Raw genomic sequence first — 18,669 nt, 5'->3', positions numbered from 1 at the left:
TAAAATAGCACTTTGTTTTCAAACCACTGCCTGTTGTTTTTAGTGCCCTGAATTAACTATCCCATAAGATAAAGTCACTAGCAAGATACCCTGGCAGATGCCCACATAGAATAATTATGTGGGCACATGAACCCACATGTTTGTAGGATTGATCAGTCCTACCAACACTGGAGAAACAATCTCTTATTTGGGAACCCCAGCTGGACTTTTTGTAGCATAAAACTTCTTTACCTGGAAGGAGTTAAGATAAAAAAGAAATAAAGCATTTTACAATTAATTCCTTTTAAAACTACTTCCTGCAAGCACATATTTTGGAGCTTCTGACCTATGCCATCTCATCCAATTGAAAATGAAAATAGAAACAACAAATTTTCACAGGATGCTTTTTAAAAATGGATACACAATTCTTTCTGTGTACACACAACAATTTATTTGACAAATTCCATATTGATAGTCATTCAGGTTGTGGTATCCACATTGTACTATTAGAATAAATGCTACAGTGCACATCCACCTATCATTATTATTGTACTCATCTATTTATCATTATAAAAAATTCCAAAATTATGTTGTATTTAATTTTTGTAGCATTCACACCTAGAAAATTCATGACATAAACATTGCAATGAATTGGTATTATTCACAGAAAAGGCTTTCTGGTTTTTATAAGATTTCTGAGTTCTTACATAAATTTTCTGAAGTCTAAAAAATGTGGATTAAAATTTGGGGGTAAAAATTTCCAGACATAGAATTGCAACATCTAGAAGATACTGAGAGAAATCTTGAGTCTTGGGTCTGGGACTGCCCTCTCTGTGGATGAAGATATGATCTCAAGTAGGGAAGTGGGAAACACATAATTTGGGACACATAAGGCTTGCAGTTGCCCACGAGTCTGACTTTCTTTTACATCGGGGAGAATAGAAAATGCTTAACTAGGTAAGGGATATCTGTTTCCTCTATTTGAGTCTTTGGGGCTTAAAATACTGCTATGGTTTGGGGGATTTATCTCAAAGGTTCATGTGCTGGAAGCTTGGTCCCCAGTATGGTGGTGTTGAAGTGATGGATCTGTAACAGGTAGGGCCTCGCACAAGGTGGTCAGGCCACCGGAAGCACTACCTTTGGAAGGAGTTAATGTGGTTCTCAAGGGTCCCAGTTAGTTTTGGGAGAGCAAGTTGTAATAAAACCAGCAAATGCAGCTCCCGAATCTCTTTGGCTCCCTGTCTTGCCATATGACCTATCCTTTCACATATACTCCTGCCATGATGGCATCTGCCATGTAATCACATAGCCACAAAGCCTTCATTCAGAGCCAAGCAGAAGCCAAGGAGTCTTACACCTCCAGAACTATGAGCAAAAGAAGTCTTTTTTTTTTTTGTATAAAGAACCTAACTTCAGATATCTTGTTATAGAAACAGAAAATGAAGTAAGATACCTTCCATATATTCTAATTGTTTTCCTCTTATTAAAGAGAAGCTTTCTCTCCTTTGAAGTGCAACAAGGAGAGGTCTTCTTTAAATATTTGTTTTTGGGGATTGGTCACCCAGAGTGTTTGTCACATCCTAGGGTGATTTTTACAGCAAGTCTTTCATATGTCTGACATGCTTAATTTCATTAATTGGAACACAACTAATCTGAAATAGAAATAAAGTGGTATGTAGGCTGTTCTGGAATTCTGCATATATCAATATGGAGGACAATTAGAATAGGTTCCTTATAACACATACATAACATTTTAAAGTTAAGTGCATATTAAACAAAAATATCTTATGTGATGTATGTTAATGGCATTCCTTAAACATTAGATTATTAAAGATTAAATAGGGAAAAAAACTTTTTTGTAATAATTATTGTTGCTGTTTTTTGGAAAGCAATTGGGAAGTTAAGTAGAAAGACAGAAAACATATTTTAGCTCATTTAAGCACTCAAATAGTAGTTTCATTTTACTTAGAAGTTTACATTAATATTAACATTAACTGGGCATGGGGATGTATGTATGGGGATTAATCCCAGGCAGGAGGATCTCAAGTTCAAAGCCCTAGCAACTTAGCAAGGCCCTATGCAACTTAGCAAGACTTTGTCTCAAAATAAAAAAATAAGAAGGACTGGGGATGTGTCTCAGTGGTTAAGTGTCCCTGTGTTCAATCCCTGGTGCCAAAAATGAATAAATACATAATAATTAAGAAAAATAAAATAAAATTCAGATTAATGCATAAAATTATACTTTGGAATACGTTCTTTTTTTTTTCTTAAAGTGCATTTCATAATAATTTTTTTTTTATTGTAAGCAAAGGGGATACATGTTGTTTGTCTGTTTGTACATGGGTTAAAGGTATACCATTTGTATAATCATAAATTTACATATGGTAATGTTGTTTGATTCATTCTATTATTTTTTCCCTTCCCCCCCACCCCTCCCACCCTTCTTTTCCCTCTAAACAGTCCTTTCTTCCTCCATTCTTGCCCCCCTCCCTAACCCTAACCCTAACCCTAACACTAACTCCTCCCACCCTCCCCCTTATGTGTCATCATCCACTTATCAGCGAGATCATTCGTCCTTTAGTTTTTTGAGATTGGCTTATCTCACTTAGCATGATGGTCTCCAATTTCATCCATTCGCCTGCAAATGCCATCATTTTATCGTTCTTTATGGCAGAGTAATATTCCATTGTATATATATACCACAGTTTCTTTATCCACTCATCAATTGAAGAACATCTAGGTTGGTTCCACAATCTGGCTATTGTGAATTGAGCAGCTATGAACATTGATGTGGCTGTATCTCTGTAGTATGCTGATTTTAAGTCCTTTGGGTATAGGCCAAGGAGTGGGATAGCTGGGTCAAATGGTGGTTCCATTCCAAGTTTTCTAAGGAATCTCCCCACTGCTTTCCAGAGTGGCTGCACTAATTTGCAGCCCCACCAGCAATGTATGAGTGTACCTTTCTCCCCACATCCTCGCCAACACCTGTTGCTTGTATTTTTGATAATCGCCATTCTAATTGGGGTGAGATGGAATCTTAGGGTGGTTTTGATTTGCATTTCTCTTACTACTAGAGATGTTGAACATTTTTTCATATGTTTGTTGATTGCTTGTACATCTTCTTCTGTGAAGTGTCTGTTCATTTCCTTAGCCCATTTGTTGATTGGATTATTTGTATTCCTGGTGTAGAGTATTTTGAGTTCTTTATAGATTCTGGAGATGAGTGCTCTATCTGAAGTATGAGTGGCAAAGATATTCTCCCACTCTGTAGGCTCTTTCTTCGCATTGCTGATAGTTTCCTTTGCTGAGAGAAAGCTTTTTAGTTTGAATCTATCCCAGTTATTGATTCTTGCTTTTATTTCTTGTGCTATGGGAGTCCTGTTGAGAAAGTCTGGTCCTAGGCCGACATGTTGAAGATCTGGACCTACTTTTTCTTCTATAAGATGCAGGGTCTCTGGTCTGATTCCAAGGTCCTTTATCCATTTTGAGTTGAGTGCAGGGTGAGAGATATGGGTTTAGTTTCATTCTGTTGCATATGGATTTCCAATTCTACCCAGCATCATTTGTTGAAGAGGCTATCTTTTCTCCGTTGCATATTTTTGGCACCTTTGTCTAGTATTAGAAAGTTGTATTTATTTGGGTTTGTGTCCATATCCTCTATTCTCTACCATTGATCTACCTGTCTGTTTTGGTACCAATACCATGCCGTCTTTGTTACTATTGCTTTGTAATAAAGTTGAAGTTCGGGTATTGCGATACCCCCTGCTTCATTTTTCCTGCTAAGGATTGCTTTAGCTATTCTGGGTTTCTTATTCTTCCAGATGAATTTCATAATTGCTTGCTCTATTTCTGTAAGGTACATCGTTGGTATTTTAATTGAAATTGCATTGAATCTGTATTGCACTTTTGGTAGTATGGCCATTTTGACAATATTAATTCTGCCTATCCAAGAACATGGGAGATCTTTCCATCTTCTAAGGTTTTCTTTAATTTCTTTATTTAGTGTTCTGTAGTTCTCATTGTAGAGGTCTTTCACCTCTTTTGTGAGATTGATTCCCAAGTATTTTATTTTTTTCGATGCTATCGTGAATGGAGTAGTTTTCATAATTTCTCTTTCTGAGGATTCATCACTTATGTATAAAAATGCATTGGATTTATGAGCATTGATCTTGTAACCTGCTACTTTACTGAATTCACTTATGAGTTCTACGAGTTTTCTGGTGGAATTTCCTGGTTCCTCTAAGTATATAATCATATCATCAGCAAACAGGGATAGTTTGAGTTCTTCTTTTCCTATTCGTACTCCTTTAATTTCTTTGGTCTGTCTAATTGCTCTGGCTAGTGTTTCAAGTACGATGTTGAATAGAAGTGGTGAAAGAAGGCATCCCTGCCTTGTTCCAGGTTTAGGGGGAATGCTTTCAGTTTTTCACCATTTAGAATGATATTAGCCATGGGCTTAGCATAGATGGCCTTTATAATGTTAAGGAATGTTCCCACTATCCCTATTTTTTCTAGTGTTTTGAGCATGAAGGGGTGCTGTATTTTATCAAATGCTTTTTCTGCATCTATTGAAATAATCATGTGATTCTTGACTTTAAGTCTATTGATATGGTGAATGACATTTATTGATTTCCTGATGTTGAACCAACCTTGCATCCCTGGGATGAAACCCACTTGATCATGGTGCACTATCTTTTTAATATATTTTTGTATGCGATTTGCTAAAGTTTTGTTCAGAATTTTTGTGTCAATGTTCATTAATGATATTGGTCTGAAATTTTCTTTCCTTGATGTGTCTCTGTCTGGTTTGGGTATCAGGGTGATATTGGCTTCATAGAATGAGTTTGGGAGGGTTCCCTCCTCTTCTATTTTATGGAATACTTTGAGAAGTATTGGAATGAGCTCTTCTTTAAAGGTTTTGTAGAACTCGGCTGAGAACCCATCTGGTCCTGGACTTTTCTTTGTTGGTAGGCTTTTGATGACCTCTTCTACTTCATTACTTGAAATCGGTCTATTTAAATTGTGTATGTCCTTCTCGTTCAGTTTAGGCAATTCATATGTCTCTAGAAACCTGTTGATGTCTTCGAAATTTTCTATTTTGTTGGAATATAGATTTTCAAAATAACTTCTAATTATGTTTTGTATTTCAATCCTGTCTGTTGTGATATTTCCTTGTTCATTCCAAATTTTAGTGATTTGGGTTTTCTCTCGTCTTCTCTTTGTTAGGGTGGCTAAGGGTTTATCAATTTTGTTTATTTTTTCAAAGAACCAACTGTTTATTTTGTCAATTTTTTGTATTGTTTCTTTTGTTTCAATTTCGTTGATTTCAGCTCTGAGTTTAACTATTTCCTGTCTTCTACTACTTTTGGTGTTGGTCTGTTCTTCTTTTTCTAGGGCTTTGAGCTGTAGTGTTAGGTCGTTTATTTGTTGATTTTTACTTCTTTTATTGAATGCGCTCCATGAAATAAATTTTCCTCTAAGTACTGCTTTCATAGTGTCCCAAAGATTTTGATATGACGTGTCTTTGTTCTCATTTACCTCTTAGAATTTTTTAATTTCCTTCCTAATATCTTCTGTTATGCATTCATCATGTAATAGCATATTGTTTAATCTCCAGGTGTTGGAGTAGCTTCTGTTTTTTACTCTTTCATTTATTTCTAATTTCAATCCATTATGATCTGATAGAATACAAGGTAGTGTCTCTATCTTCTTGTATTTGCTTACATTACCTTTGTGGCATAATATATGATCTATTTTAGAGAAGGATCCATGTGCTGCTGAGAAGAAAGTGTATTCGCTCTTGGTTGGATGGTATATTCTATAAATGTCCATTAAGTCTAAATTATTGATTGTGTTATTGAGGTCTATGGTTTCTTTATTCAATTTTTGTTTGGAAGATCTGTCCAGTGGTGAGAGAGGTGTGTTAAAATCACCTAGTATTATTGTGTTACGGTCTATTTGGTTTCTGAAATTGAGAAGGATTTGTTTGACATACATGGATGAGCCACTGTTTGGGGCATAGATGTTTATGATTGTTATGTCTTGCTGATTTATGGTTCCCTTAAGCAATATGTAATGTCCTTCTTTGTCCTTTCTGACTAACTTTGATTTGAAGTGCACATTATCTGAAATGAGGATGGATACCCCAGCTTTTTTGCTGTGTCCGTGTGCATGGTATGTTTTTCCCCATCCTTTCACCTTTAGTCTATGGGTATCTCTTTCTATGAGGTGAGTCTCTTGCAGGCAACATATTGTTGGATCTTCCTTTTTCTTCCAATCTGCCAGTCTATGTCTTTTGATTGATGAGTTCAGGCCATTAATATTCAGGGTTATTATTGAGATATGATTTGTATTCCTGGTCATTTGGCTCATTTTATTTATTTATTTATTTATTTATTTATTTTGAGACGACTTGGTTCTCCTTTATTTGACAATTCCTTTAGGATAATTCCTCCCTTTGCTGATTTGCTTCTTTGTTTTTCATCTCTTCCTCATGGAATATTTTGCTGAGAATGTTCTGTAATGCTGGCTTTCTTTTTGTAAATTCTTTTAGCTTTTGTTTATCATGGAAGGATCTTATGTCATCGTCAAATTTGAAGGTAAGTTTTGCTGGGTATAAGATTCTTGGTTGGCATCCATTTTCTTTCAGGGCTTGAAAAATGTTGTTCCAGGCCCTTCTAGCTTTTAGGGTCTGGATTGAAAAATCTGCTGATATCCGTATTGGTTTCCCCTGAATGTAATTTGATTCTTTTCTCTTGCAGCCTTTAAAATTCTGTCTTTATTTTGTATGTTAGGTATTTTCATTATAATGTGCCTTGGTGTGGGTCTCTTGTAATTTTGTATATTTGGAGTCCTATAAGCCTCTTGTACTTGATCTTCCTTTTCATTCTTCAGATTTGGGAAATTTTTTGATAGTATTTCATTGAATAGATTGTTCATTCCTTTGGTCTGTTTCTCTAAGCCTTCCTCAATCCCAATAATTCTTAAATTTGGCCTTTTCATGATATCCCATAGTTCTTGTAGATTCTGTTCATGATTTCTTACCATCTTCTGTGTTTGTTCAACTTTGTTTTCAATGTTAAATATTTTGTCTTCAATGTCTGAGGTTCTGTCTTCCAGGTGTTCTATCCTACTGGATATGCTTTCTATGGAGTTCTTAATTTGGTTTATTGTTTCCTTCATTTCAAGGATTTCTGTTTGGTTTTTCTTCAATATCTCTAACTCTTTATTGAAATGATCTTTTGCTTCCTGTATTTGCTCTTTTAACTGTCGATTGGTGCGATCATTCAGTGTCTGCATTTGCTCTTGCATTCGTCATTTGCTTCCCTGATCATTTTAATTATGTACATTCTGAACTCCCTTTCTGTCATTTCTTCTGCCATGCTATTGTTGGGTTTTATTGATGTAACATCTAGATTTGTTTGCAGCATTTTCTTTCCTTGTTTTCTCATATTGTTCAGGTATCAGTGTACCGCTGAGATATTGCAGATTTCCTCTATTGACTTATAATGTCCCTGAAGATTTCTAGTATATCCCCTCTTAGCCTTCAGTAGCCTGAAGTCTTGGAGGAAGTTGATAATGCGGTGCTCCACAAGGAAGCTCCCTCTGTAGGGGTGGTGGCCTTCCAGTGGGGTACATTCCCTGCCAGTGGGCAGAGGTACCTTCACTTGCTGACGAATAGTCATCCAAAGGGGAAGTAGGATGTGGGCTGATGCAAGGCCAGTTTGGGCCTGTGTCTCTCGTTTTACAGTCTTTGTGGGAGAACCTCACCCGGCAGGGAAGACTCACCCAGTGGGGAGGTCTCGCTGGTTAGTTCCCCTCCTAGAGGTTCCGTTCAATTCACAACTACCGCCTGGGCTGGGCAGCCTTCTTCTGCAATGTTCCCAGGGACCCGGACCTACCTCCTGGGCCTGGAAGCCTCGCCCTTCGCAGATGAATCTCCTTAGGCTACCTCTCCTCAGAGAAGCTGCCTGCAGTCCTGGAGCCTTCGCTCCGCCCCTCAGTTTGTCTGTGCGGCTCTTCCACCAAGAAGCCACCTAGGTCCTGGGACCCTGCTCTGCACCTAATCGCCTGGCTATGAAGCCCCTCCTCTGAGCAGCCACCTGGAGCCCCTTACAGTCACTCCGAGTCCCAGTGACCCACCACACACCTCTTCCTCCGGCAGCTGCCTGGTGTTCCGTGCGGTCGCTCTAAGTCCAAGTGACCCACCGCGTACCTCCTTCTCCTCCAGGCAGTCACCCAGAGATCTGGTGTGTTTGTCACAAGTCCCAGGAACTCACTGTGCACCTCCTCGTCCCGACTGCCACCCGTAGCCCTGGTGCAGTCACTCCAAGCCCAAGCACCCTGCCGCGCTCCTCCTCCTCCTCCAGGCAACCCCCCTGTGTTCAGGAGTGGATGCTCTGAGTCCAAACCACTCACCACGCTGCTCCTCCGGATAGCCGCCCAGAGCCCTGGTGCAGCTGCTCCAAGTCCAAGCGACGTGCCGAGCCCGTGCTTCTCCTTCTCCTCTGGGCAGCCCCCGGTGTTCAGGAGTGGTCGCTTTCAGTCCAAACAGCTCACCGCACACTCCCTCCTTTGGGCAGCCTCCCAAAGCCCCGGTGGGTTGCTCAGAGTCCCAGCGCTGTGCTGAACGGCCTCCTCTCTGATGCTCCCAGTTTTCCGCCTTCACTGCTCCAGCCTGGAATACTTTCTTATTTGCCATCAAGCTTAAAATTTAAAAGTCAGACTTACAAGAATAAATTAATTTCAAGAAACATTGGAAAGATTCATATTAGATCCTTGCCCACAGTTACATACAATGTTTCTGAGTCTTGGGTTTATCAATAAATGTTGAAATAATTAGTTTCTAAATAACCTCTCACACTGAATTCCACAGCTCTATGAATTTGGAATGAAATTATTCATTGTACTACAGGTTATATATCTCTGAAGAACATAAGGTATTAACAAAAAAAGATCTCAAAATATATATATGGACTCTTTGCAGACTGCCAATAATCTATTATTTATCTGCAAATATAACACAGTTTATTTGTGTAATTCTTTCCTAGAAGAGCTTCAATTTAAGAAGAAATAACTGTCTGTATGTGTTCAGCATAGCAGCAACTGAGAGAAAACTTTCATAATTTTTCTTCAAAATTGAACAAAGTAAGAACAAGTTTGAAAGATGGAGAACTCTGGACTTCAAATAACTTGGATAAACCTCAGTTTAGTTTATGAGATTATGTCTATCATGTTCTACTGATTTTTCTTCTCACTAAAATATAATGCAATTGTTCTAAATGCTGAATTTTAATAAAATTGCTCATTCATCAATTTCCCTCTTCTCCATCATGCTAGTAAATTTTGAACATTATATCTAGTTATTTTATGATACAGTCCTACTGTTTTAGAACTAGTTTGAGTAAAGTAGCACAGATCAGTGAGAATACCAGATAAAGCCAGAGATGTGAATTCCAGGTTTGATTCTGTGACCTTGGACAAATGGACTAAACTTCTTGGTCTCAGTTTCCTTTTTTATAAAGTAAAAATAGTAAATTTGCTTTGATTTCTTCCTCTTAAGATTCTATGGTTCCATGCAGGATAGTCAATAGTTCTCTTCATTGTCTACAAAATTCTAATTCTGTTAGACCAGACACTGCAACTGCCAGAAGAAATTGTAAGCCCAACACTCCAATATGTTGGCACAGAAACTGACTTCCTAAACAAAACCAAAAATCAGTAAGTAGGATGAGCATCAAAATAATAAGCCTCTCCTCAGCAAAGGAAACAATTAACAACCTACAGAATGGGAGATCTTTGCCACCTTCTCCTCAGATAGGGCATTAATATCAGAATATATGAAGAACTCAAAAAACCTTTAACACCAAAAAAACAAACAACCCAATTAATAAATGGGCAAAAGAATGAAACAGACACTTTTCAAAATAAGAAATATAAATAGTCAACAAATATATGAAAAAACATTCAACATCTCTAGCAATTAGGGAAATGCAAATCAAAACTACATTGAGATTTCATCTTGCTCCAATAGAACGGCAATTATCAAGAGTACAAATAATATTAAATGTTGGTAAGGATGTGGGGGAAAAGGTACACTCCTACATTGTTGGTGGAACTGCAAGTTAGTGCAACCACTCTGGAAAGCAGTATGGACAGTCCTCAAATAATTAGGATTGGAACCACCATATGACCCAGCTATCCCATTCCTCAGTATACATCAAAAGGAGTAAAAGTCAGCATACTACAGTGACACACCACATCAATGTCTATAGGAGCTCAATCAACAACATCTAAGCTATGGAACCAACTTGAGTGTCCTTCAACAGATGAATGGATAAAGAAAATGTGGTATATGTGCACATGATGGAATATTACTCAGTCATAAAGAATGACTTTATGACATTTTATGGTAAATGGACAGAACTGGAGACTATCATGCTAAGTGAAATAAGCCAGACCCAAAAAGTCAAAGGTCAAATGTTTTCTCTGATAGGCAGAAGCTAGTCCAAAATAAGGGGAAAGAGAGAAAGAAAGAGGATGGGGGAGGGGTGGTAGTCCATCAAAATAGAAGAACTGTTGGTAGACTGGATGAAGGGAATTGGGGTGGGGGGGGGCAGAGTGACAAGATAAGGGAAGAACAGTGGAATGAATCTAACCTAACATTCCTATGCATATATATGAATGTACCACAGTGAAATCACCATCATATACCCACAAGACACTAATTTAAAATTTTTTAAGTAAAAAGCAGAAAGATCAGTAAATTAGAGAAGGGAACAGTGGAAGGGAGGAGAGGTGGGAAAGCAGAACTTCGAGGGACTAAATTAGAGCCAATTACATTTCATGCTTTTATAATTATGTCGAAATGAATTCTAATGTTATATATAACTAAAGAGAACAATAAAAAGTTCTAATTCTGATAGGATGTGTTTACAGGTGACCCTTCTTGTTTCACCTTGATAATGAAAATAACAAGAAAGCAGTCATCCCCTACCTACTTTGGCTCAATACAGAAACAATCCCAGTAACATAAATCTCACAAATAGGACAGAAGAATTAGAAAAGAAGTTCAGGAACTGAATTTTGTATCCAAGGATGAGAAAGATGAATTAGTGAAGATTCTTGATTGCATTAATGGCATTAAACTAACTCACAAAATGTAGGAAAGAGCTAGGGGTGTAGCTCAGTAGTAGAGAACCCACCTACCATGCATGAGCCCAGAGCAAATAGAGGGAATTTATCAATTCTCATAAGTAAAAGGTTCAGACAATTCATCTGATTAATTAGGCATGTCTGAATAAAGGCATATAAATAACAATATCAGGGCTCTGTCTCTCTCCCTACTTCTTCAACAGGTTCCCTACAAATCACCAAGATGGTTATTAGAACCTGAAGACTCAAATTTGATGTAAGTCTAATAATCCCAGGAGAGAAAAACACATTTTGTTTTATTTTGGTTCCCAAATATATCCAGGAGAAAATCCCAGGAATAAAATATATATATATTGGTCTGACTTGTTCACATGCACCAATCAATGGAACCTCATAGCCTAGGTGATATTTCTACTCCTTTAGCCAGATGTAGGAGTGTACTCAGTCATATCAAACCCAGATAGGATGGGTTATTCATAGAAAAGAGGGATTTTTGCACTGTGAAAAAGGCAGGAAGGATGCTAGAAAAATCACAAATGGAAGGCCACAATAATAGATTTTACTTGAAATGTCAAGTCAATGATAGATGGTGGTTATCTGGGAAAAAATGAGTTGTGAAAAAATTATTCTAAAAGCTCACTAAGAAAGTGTGAAAATTGTTTAGCAATGTCTGCAATGGACATTGGGGTGAAATATAGAAGTATGCAAACAATATAGTTGCTCTCCATGTTTAGGAAGAAATCATGATTCAGTTCCTACTTGGTACAGTTAGGTCAACCACTGAGCGTTCAGGATATCCTGACCATAGGCCTTTCTTTGGGAAACTTTTATTTATTCAAGTTTATATAACTTCCCAGATCCTAAGAGATGGAGATCCCCTCCATGACTGAAAAGTTTAAATTCTATTTGAAGTCATGTTGGCATTGATCCTAGCTAGCAGAAACTGATCCTAGCCAGCAGAGATTCTTAAGTAGTAATGTACATAAAAAGCACTTAGGCAGTTATTTTTGAATACATAAGCCTAGCCACTGGCCCCAAACTTTTTGATTCCACAGATCTTAGGAAAAGCCTAGAAAAGTGAATTATGATTATTATACATGAAAATAACACATGCTTATGGTAAAAACAAACAAAACCAAACAGGATAGAGGGATAAGTAAAAGTCCCTTTCCAACTAAGGAATTGAATGGCAGGTGGGGAGAGGGAAAATTTTCTTTTATCTTATATAAATTTCTATACGGTTTGAAAAAAAAATTTTACAATTGAATTTGAGTTGTTTTTATAAGTTCTTTGGACCAATATGCTATTCTTACTCTCTTGAGATAATCTATTGACAGTTACTATATTCTGTCAAAAGTTTTCTATGCTTATAAATGTATCTCTTTATCTTTCTGTCTCTATATCTATACATCTATATCATAGAGAGGCATAGACCCATGAGTATATGTGTATCTCTCTTTTATTTATATTCTGTTCTATAATTGGCTACTTGATTATCTTGGCCTCCTTCCCACATCTGCATTAGATCTACCCATATTTGCATAGGATGTACCTCCTTTGGTGACTTCAGAATATTCTAAGACTTTTCCTATTTATCAAGAGACCTCTTAGAGTAAGAATTCACACCAAAATGACCTAAGTTCTATGGGTCATATCCCTTTAAATCTCTTTGTATGTCATCTCATCAGTGGTACTGAAAGCTGGTGGTTTCTGAGATTTTGATGACAATTCCAAGACTTTACTTGTGTTACCTGTTTCAGAATATTTGGCCTTGGAGGTCACACAGAGATATGATTCAGTGACTATAGGATGGATTCTCTGTCTGGACTTTTCTATGGCCTAGGAGTCACCAAATGATTCTGCCTGCTCAGTGTAGCAGAAGCAAGACTGAGCACATTCAAACGAAGTATTCAGAAATTTCTGGCCAAACATACTTCCTCCAAATAAAGTATAGCCCCAGGTATTTTACACAGATGTACTTACCAGATCTAGATCTGCTGTTGTGTATTCTTAACTGATGGAAATTTAGCAATTGACAAAGAAAAGTAATTTACTTACATTTGTTGTAAGGTACCTGAATTCAATTCATGGCATTTTATATGATTAACTCTTCCTCTATGGGAGAAGGAGAGGAATTGATAAATAAAATCCCCAGATAATCTAAAACACTTATTCCAATCAGTAACCACAATATTCATCCTTGTGACTATTTTGGTTGCCAGTAACAAAAATCAAATCCAACTTAAGTTAACTTAATAAACAAAACAAGATATGTAAAGTATTATAAGGATAAGGGGTTTCTCATAGACACTTGAGGGCAAAAATTTCAAATGTTTCCAGAACTAAGAACTGAAAAGTCACAAGTTTTCCTGGCAGCACCTGCTCCACCTCTCGACCTCCTGCTTCTGTTTGGCTTCCTGTCATCTCCCCTTTCTCTTTGTTGTAGGTCAGCATTTCATGCCTTTTCCATCGCTTGTGGTATAATGGGTATTTCACTGCTTTTAAATTTCTGTCAACTCGGTCACACTGACAAGCTGGGACTACTGAACTATCTCTGGATCTGAACTTCAAATTCTTCAAAGAGAACTCAACTGGTCCAGAGTGGGCTGGCTGTCCACTGTCGGGGTATTCTACCTTAGCCAGAGAAAGTGGGTTCATATAATAACACTACTGTAGCAACTAAAGTTCAGTGGATTCTTTTAAAGTGTTATCTTAAGATAGATGCCGAGGTTTACCCTTCCTTATCAGGACCCTGAAACAGTTATCAGAGAAAAAAGATGAGTGTGAGTTATGCAGATGTTACCAGAGCACAAGAAAACTATATAGAGAGATACATGTGCATATAAAAAGATAATTTAAGCGTTATAGCAATTCAGTAATACCACCATGGGAATAAGGTCAGGTTTTGAAGTCCAAAACACCTAACTTCTGCAAGTTTACTAATTGTGTGGCTTGAACAAGTTTTCACCTTGCTGTTCAATTTATTTTCTTTCTGTGAAATTATGATAATAATAATATTACAAGACAGAGTGCACATGCAGTGATTAAGTACTATAGCCTTAAACACTTAAGCATTAACAAGTATCTATGAGGGCTGCCTCTGTGGCAGGGAAATGTCTGAAAGGGTACACACCAGCAGGGAGGAAAAGCTAGAGAAGCAAAGTATCCAATTGCCTTTGTGGGTATTGCCATTATGTAATGTCGTTATATAATAACAGGAGATAAGTTATCAATTATTGTGTATATTGTGATGGAAGTTTTTCTGTGCTTTTCACATATTTGCATGTTAGCTGAGTACTATTATTGACCCAATTGGAGGCACAGAGAATTCAAGTAACTTGTCCTGGGTCACACAACAGAGAGCTGTAAAAGCAGGACATGAGCTTAGACAGCCTGACTCCATAACTTACTCTGTTCTGTTTTCAACTAACTACATAGTATCATTACAGCAGAGAGGTGTTTGAGAATATGCTACCACAGAGAGAAGATGGTATAGCATTAAGATTTCAAACTTGCTAGAATTCCCCTTGTTTATTCCACATGCCCTCTTTATCGAGGTCACCTCATCAGAATTAACGGATTGTTTATTCTTCTTGATCAGTGTGTCAACCATAAACTTGGAGATAGTTTGCCTACCACACTTAATTTAAGATTTGGAAGATTTCCTTGCAAAAGCTCTTAGAAGCACCCATGAATAAACAAGAGTGAACAGTTAAACCAAGGACAGACGTTTCTATTTGTACTGTTTTCAAATCTATCCAAACAATAGAACTCAAAGCTTTTCCTGACACCACAGGCAAATTTTTCTTCCCCAGGCACACAATAACCTGTTGGAGACAACACTGTCATATTGCTGTGATAATTGGTGAAATTTATAAACAATGCACAACTTCATATTTTGGCTAGGTTTTAATTTAAGAGTTCCAAAGAGGGAGACACTGATAAACAGTATAAATAATTTCTGAGAGAATTAGATGACATGGTAGCAGATGCCATTGGTTGTTTAAATTCCATTCTCAAATCCACCTTCTTTGACATCCTCTATTAGAGAGGCATAAAAGTCAAATATTTGCTTTTTTCCTCTTCTGCTAGGGATGGCTACAAGAAACAGTTTGGTTCCCCCATGAGCTATAAATAAAGTCTGTAGGGGTTTCTGGCAAAGTTTTGTTTTCCTAATATAAGGACAGATGTCATGGCACTGTTCCCTCAGCTGCCCCTTCTTCTTGCCTGGGATATAGACTAGTGTCTGGAGTCAAGGCCACCATATCACACCCACAACAGAGGGCCAAGAATTGGAGAAACACTGGCCCTGGTACTTCTGAGCTCTTAACTGCAAATAGCTATTTACCTCTGGAATGTTTGCTATGAGATTAAAAGAGTTCAAATCACTTTTAATCAGGTTGTCTATTGATGTTGAAAGCAATCCTATTGATACAATGTGATGGCAGATATTTTAGCATAGCTATATTTTGCCTTTTAATCACATACCTGTTTATCCCTCAGAACGCCCCCCCCCCCCAAGAAGTTTGGTTAAAAAAATCATTAACTTTACGTACGTATGATACGTCAAAATACATTCTTCTGTCACGTATAACTAAAAAGAATACATTTAAAAAATAAATCACTATTTAATCAAATAATTGAAATGAATTATAGAGCACAAAATAATCAAAATAAATGTTTTTTTATCATTATTCTTTAATCATAATAACTATTTTAATATAACTCAGTGGTACAGGTCATTATTAACCAAACTTACTATTTGTTTAATACATACATGGACTCGAAAAAAATGTTCAAGACCATCTTCTATCCAGGCTTGAGTTGTATGTTTTAATTTTATGTGTCCATGGTCGAGGTCATTTGTTCTACCTCATCTTCTCAACTCTGAGAAGGGCATGGGTTCTTCCAAACAGGTTAGAAAGGTCACCCATATGGTCACCCCTTTCGTGGGCTCCAGAAAATAAAATTTCTCCACTTTGGACCCCCTTCATTTCTTCCCCCATTTTTAGAAGTGTGCAGAGGGATTAATGGGAACAATAATTAAAATTCAATAATAAATTTAAAAGGAGTATCTTTCATAATGTAGGGCCATCCGGAGAGGCTTTTTCGGAGCATGTGATCTAAACAGAGCCTTAAATGTCATGATTTAGCCTAGTAGTGCACAACTAAGGGGAGCAAGTTACAAAGGACCGACAGCTGAAACGAGTTGACTAAGGTGAACAAAGAATGATATGCTGGGAGGGGAAACAAATATTTTAGTGCTGCAGCAGCAGGGAGCAGGGAGCAGAGAAGTTGGCAGAAATCATAACAGAGTGGCTGCTGGCAGTGGGGAATACTGAAGGACTTTAAGAAGGAAATTGACACTGCTTTATGTTTCAAAAAAATCACTTCAAAAGGTGGATTAAAGACACAAAACTGGATTCAAGAAAGGGATACTCATTATGAGTTCCTCAAAAAACAATAGGCCATGAGGTTGTATTTCCTCTTTTTTATGTTTTTATTTTTTATTTTTACAGACTGCATTTTGATTCATTGTACACAAATGGGGTACATCATTTCTATGGTTGTACATGATATAGATTCATACCATTCATGTAATCATTTATGAACATAGGGTAATGATGTGTGTCTCAGTCCACCATTTTTCATAACCCCCTCCCTCTCATTTCCCTTTATGTAATCTAAAGTTCCTCCATTCTCTCTCACCCCACTCCTCATCCCCATTATATATCATTATATACTGATCAGGGAAAACTTTCAGTCTTTGGTTTATTGGGATTGGCTTATCTCACTTAGCATGATATTCTTCAACTCCATCCATTTACCTGCAAATGCCATCAATTTATTCTTCTTTATGGCTGAGTATATATACCACATTGTGTATATATACCAGTTTCTTTATCCATTCCTCTGTTGAAGGGCATCTAGGTTGGTTCCACAATCTAGGTATTGTGAATTGAGCTGCTATGAACATTGATATGGCTGTATTACTGTGGTACGCTAATTTTAAGTCCTTTGGGTATAAACTGAGGAGTGGGATAACTGGGTCAAATGGTGGGTCCATTCCAAGTTTTCTGAGGATTCTCCACACTGCTTTCCAGAGTGGCTGCACCAATTTGCAACTCCACCAGCAATGTAAAAGTGTGCCTTTTTCCCCACATCCATGCTAACATCTATTATTGTTTGTGTTCTTGATAATAACCATTCTAATTGGAGTAAGAGGAAATCTTAGTGTTGTTTTAATTTGCATTTCTCTAATTACTAGGGATGATGAGCACTTTTTCATATATTTATGAATTTCCTGTATATCTTCTTCTGTAAACTGCCATGAAGTTTTAAAGTAGCTAATTCATTCCCAAATGTTGTAAGTACAGATTTCAACATTTCAAATTACTCTGTATGTTGACTTCAAGTCAACAATATATTGAGTTGCAGTATCAGCCAGGCAATGCAAGAAAAAGCTCACCTCACCTACTCCAACATCTGTTAACAGGGAGGTGAGCCTGTGAGATGACAGAAAAGACCATGGAAGGGCCCAGCTCCATGATGGCGTGGAACCCAATTTTGTGTCTATGCCATTGGCCTCTGGTGCTCTTCAGGAGGACGCCTGGAACTTTCTCAACTGCTCATTCCTTATTGACAATGAATCTGAAGCCTAGAAGCTAAGGTCCTTTACCAAGACCACACATGGCCAGCCAGGTGACTCCTGGACCAAATCCCAGGCCCTAAATACTAGATGACAAAAACCTGATACACAGAAATAGTTCCATTAAAATTGAAAATAAAATGACCATTTGCTCTCGAAAAGAAAACAAGCACTGTATTTCAGGAAAATGTCACGAACTGAATGAAACTGTCATTTGGGAAGTTGTAAAAATATGGCTTCACAATTCTGTGGGCCAACGCCTGTCACGTGACCATGAACTCTGGGCTCCGCCCTGCTGCTGCACTTGGTTTGAGTGAAGCGGCATCCCAGTGAAACTAGAGTGGGAGGTCAGCTACACAGGATGGTCCGTTTAACAGCTGATCTGCTGGGACCTGTGCCTAAGAAGTTAATTTCTAGCTTTGAGATGGTTTCTGGTAATTGTAGGTAATTTAAAATATAATTGCAATTTGGTTGCAAAAAAACTCTGTTTGCAGTGTTTATGCTCATCACTCTAATTTAAGGTCTAGAATGTTGGATGAACAGCATTTCAATACACGCCCATTTTGCATCTTCCTGACTTTACCACTAGTGATTATAAAAACAGCCTCAGCAAACCTCAGTCTGCATTGCAAGACATTGCAAAGCTCTGATATAAAGTTTCACATTGCTGGAAGGTTAACTGTAGAGCATGTTAATGATTATCAAATAGATGAAGAAAACCACAAGGATCCAAAATGGAAAAGCCCCTCAAAAATATCCAGCTTTTCCGTGTTTATAATAAGGCCACTTTATTTATTTATTTTATTTTTTCAAAGGATGACTATGGTTGAGCTCAGTGTGGTCTGCATGCAGTCTTAATGGGGAAATAATTATACAAGGCTGCTTAT

The sequence above is a fragment of the Sciurus vulgaris genome, assembly GCF_902686455.1.
Source record: "Sciurus vulgaris genome assembly, chromosome: 2".
Classification (NCBI taxonomy): Eukaryota; Metazoa; Chordata; class Mammalia; order Rodentia; family Sciuridae; genus Sciurus; species Sciurus vulgaris.
Note: the sequence above shows the minus strand (reverse complement) of the source record.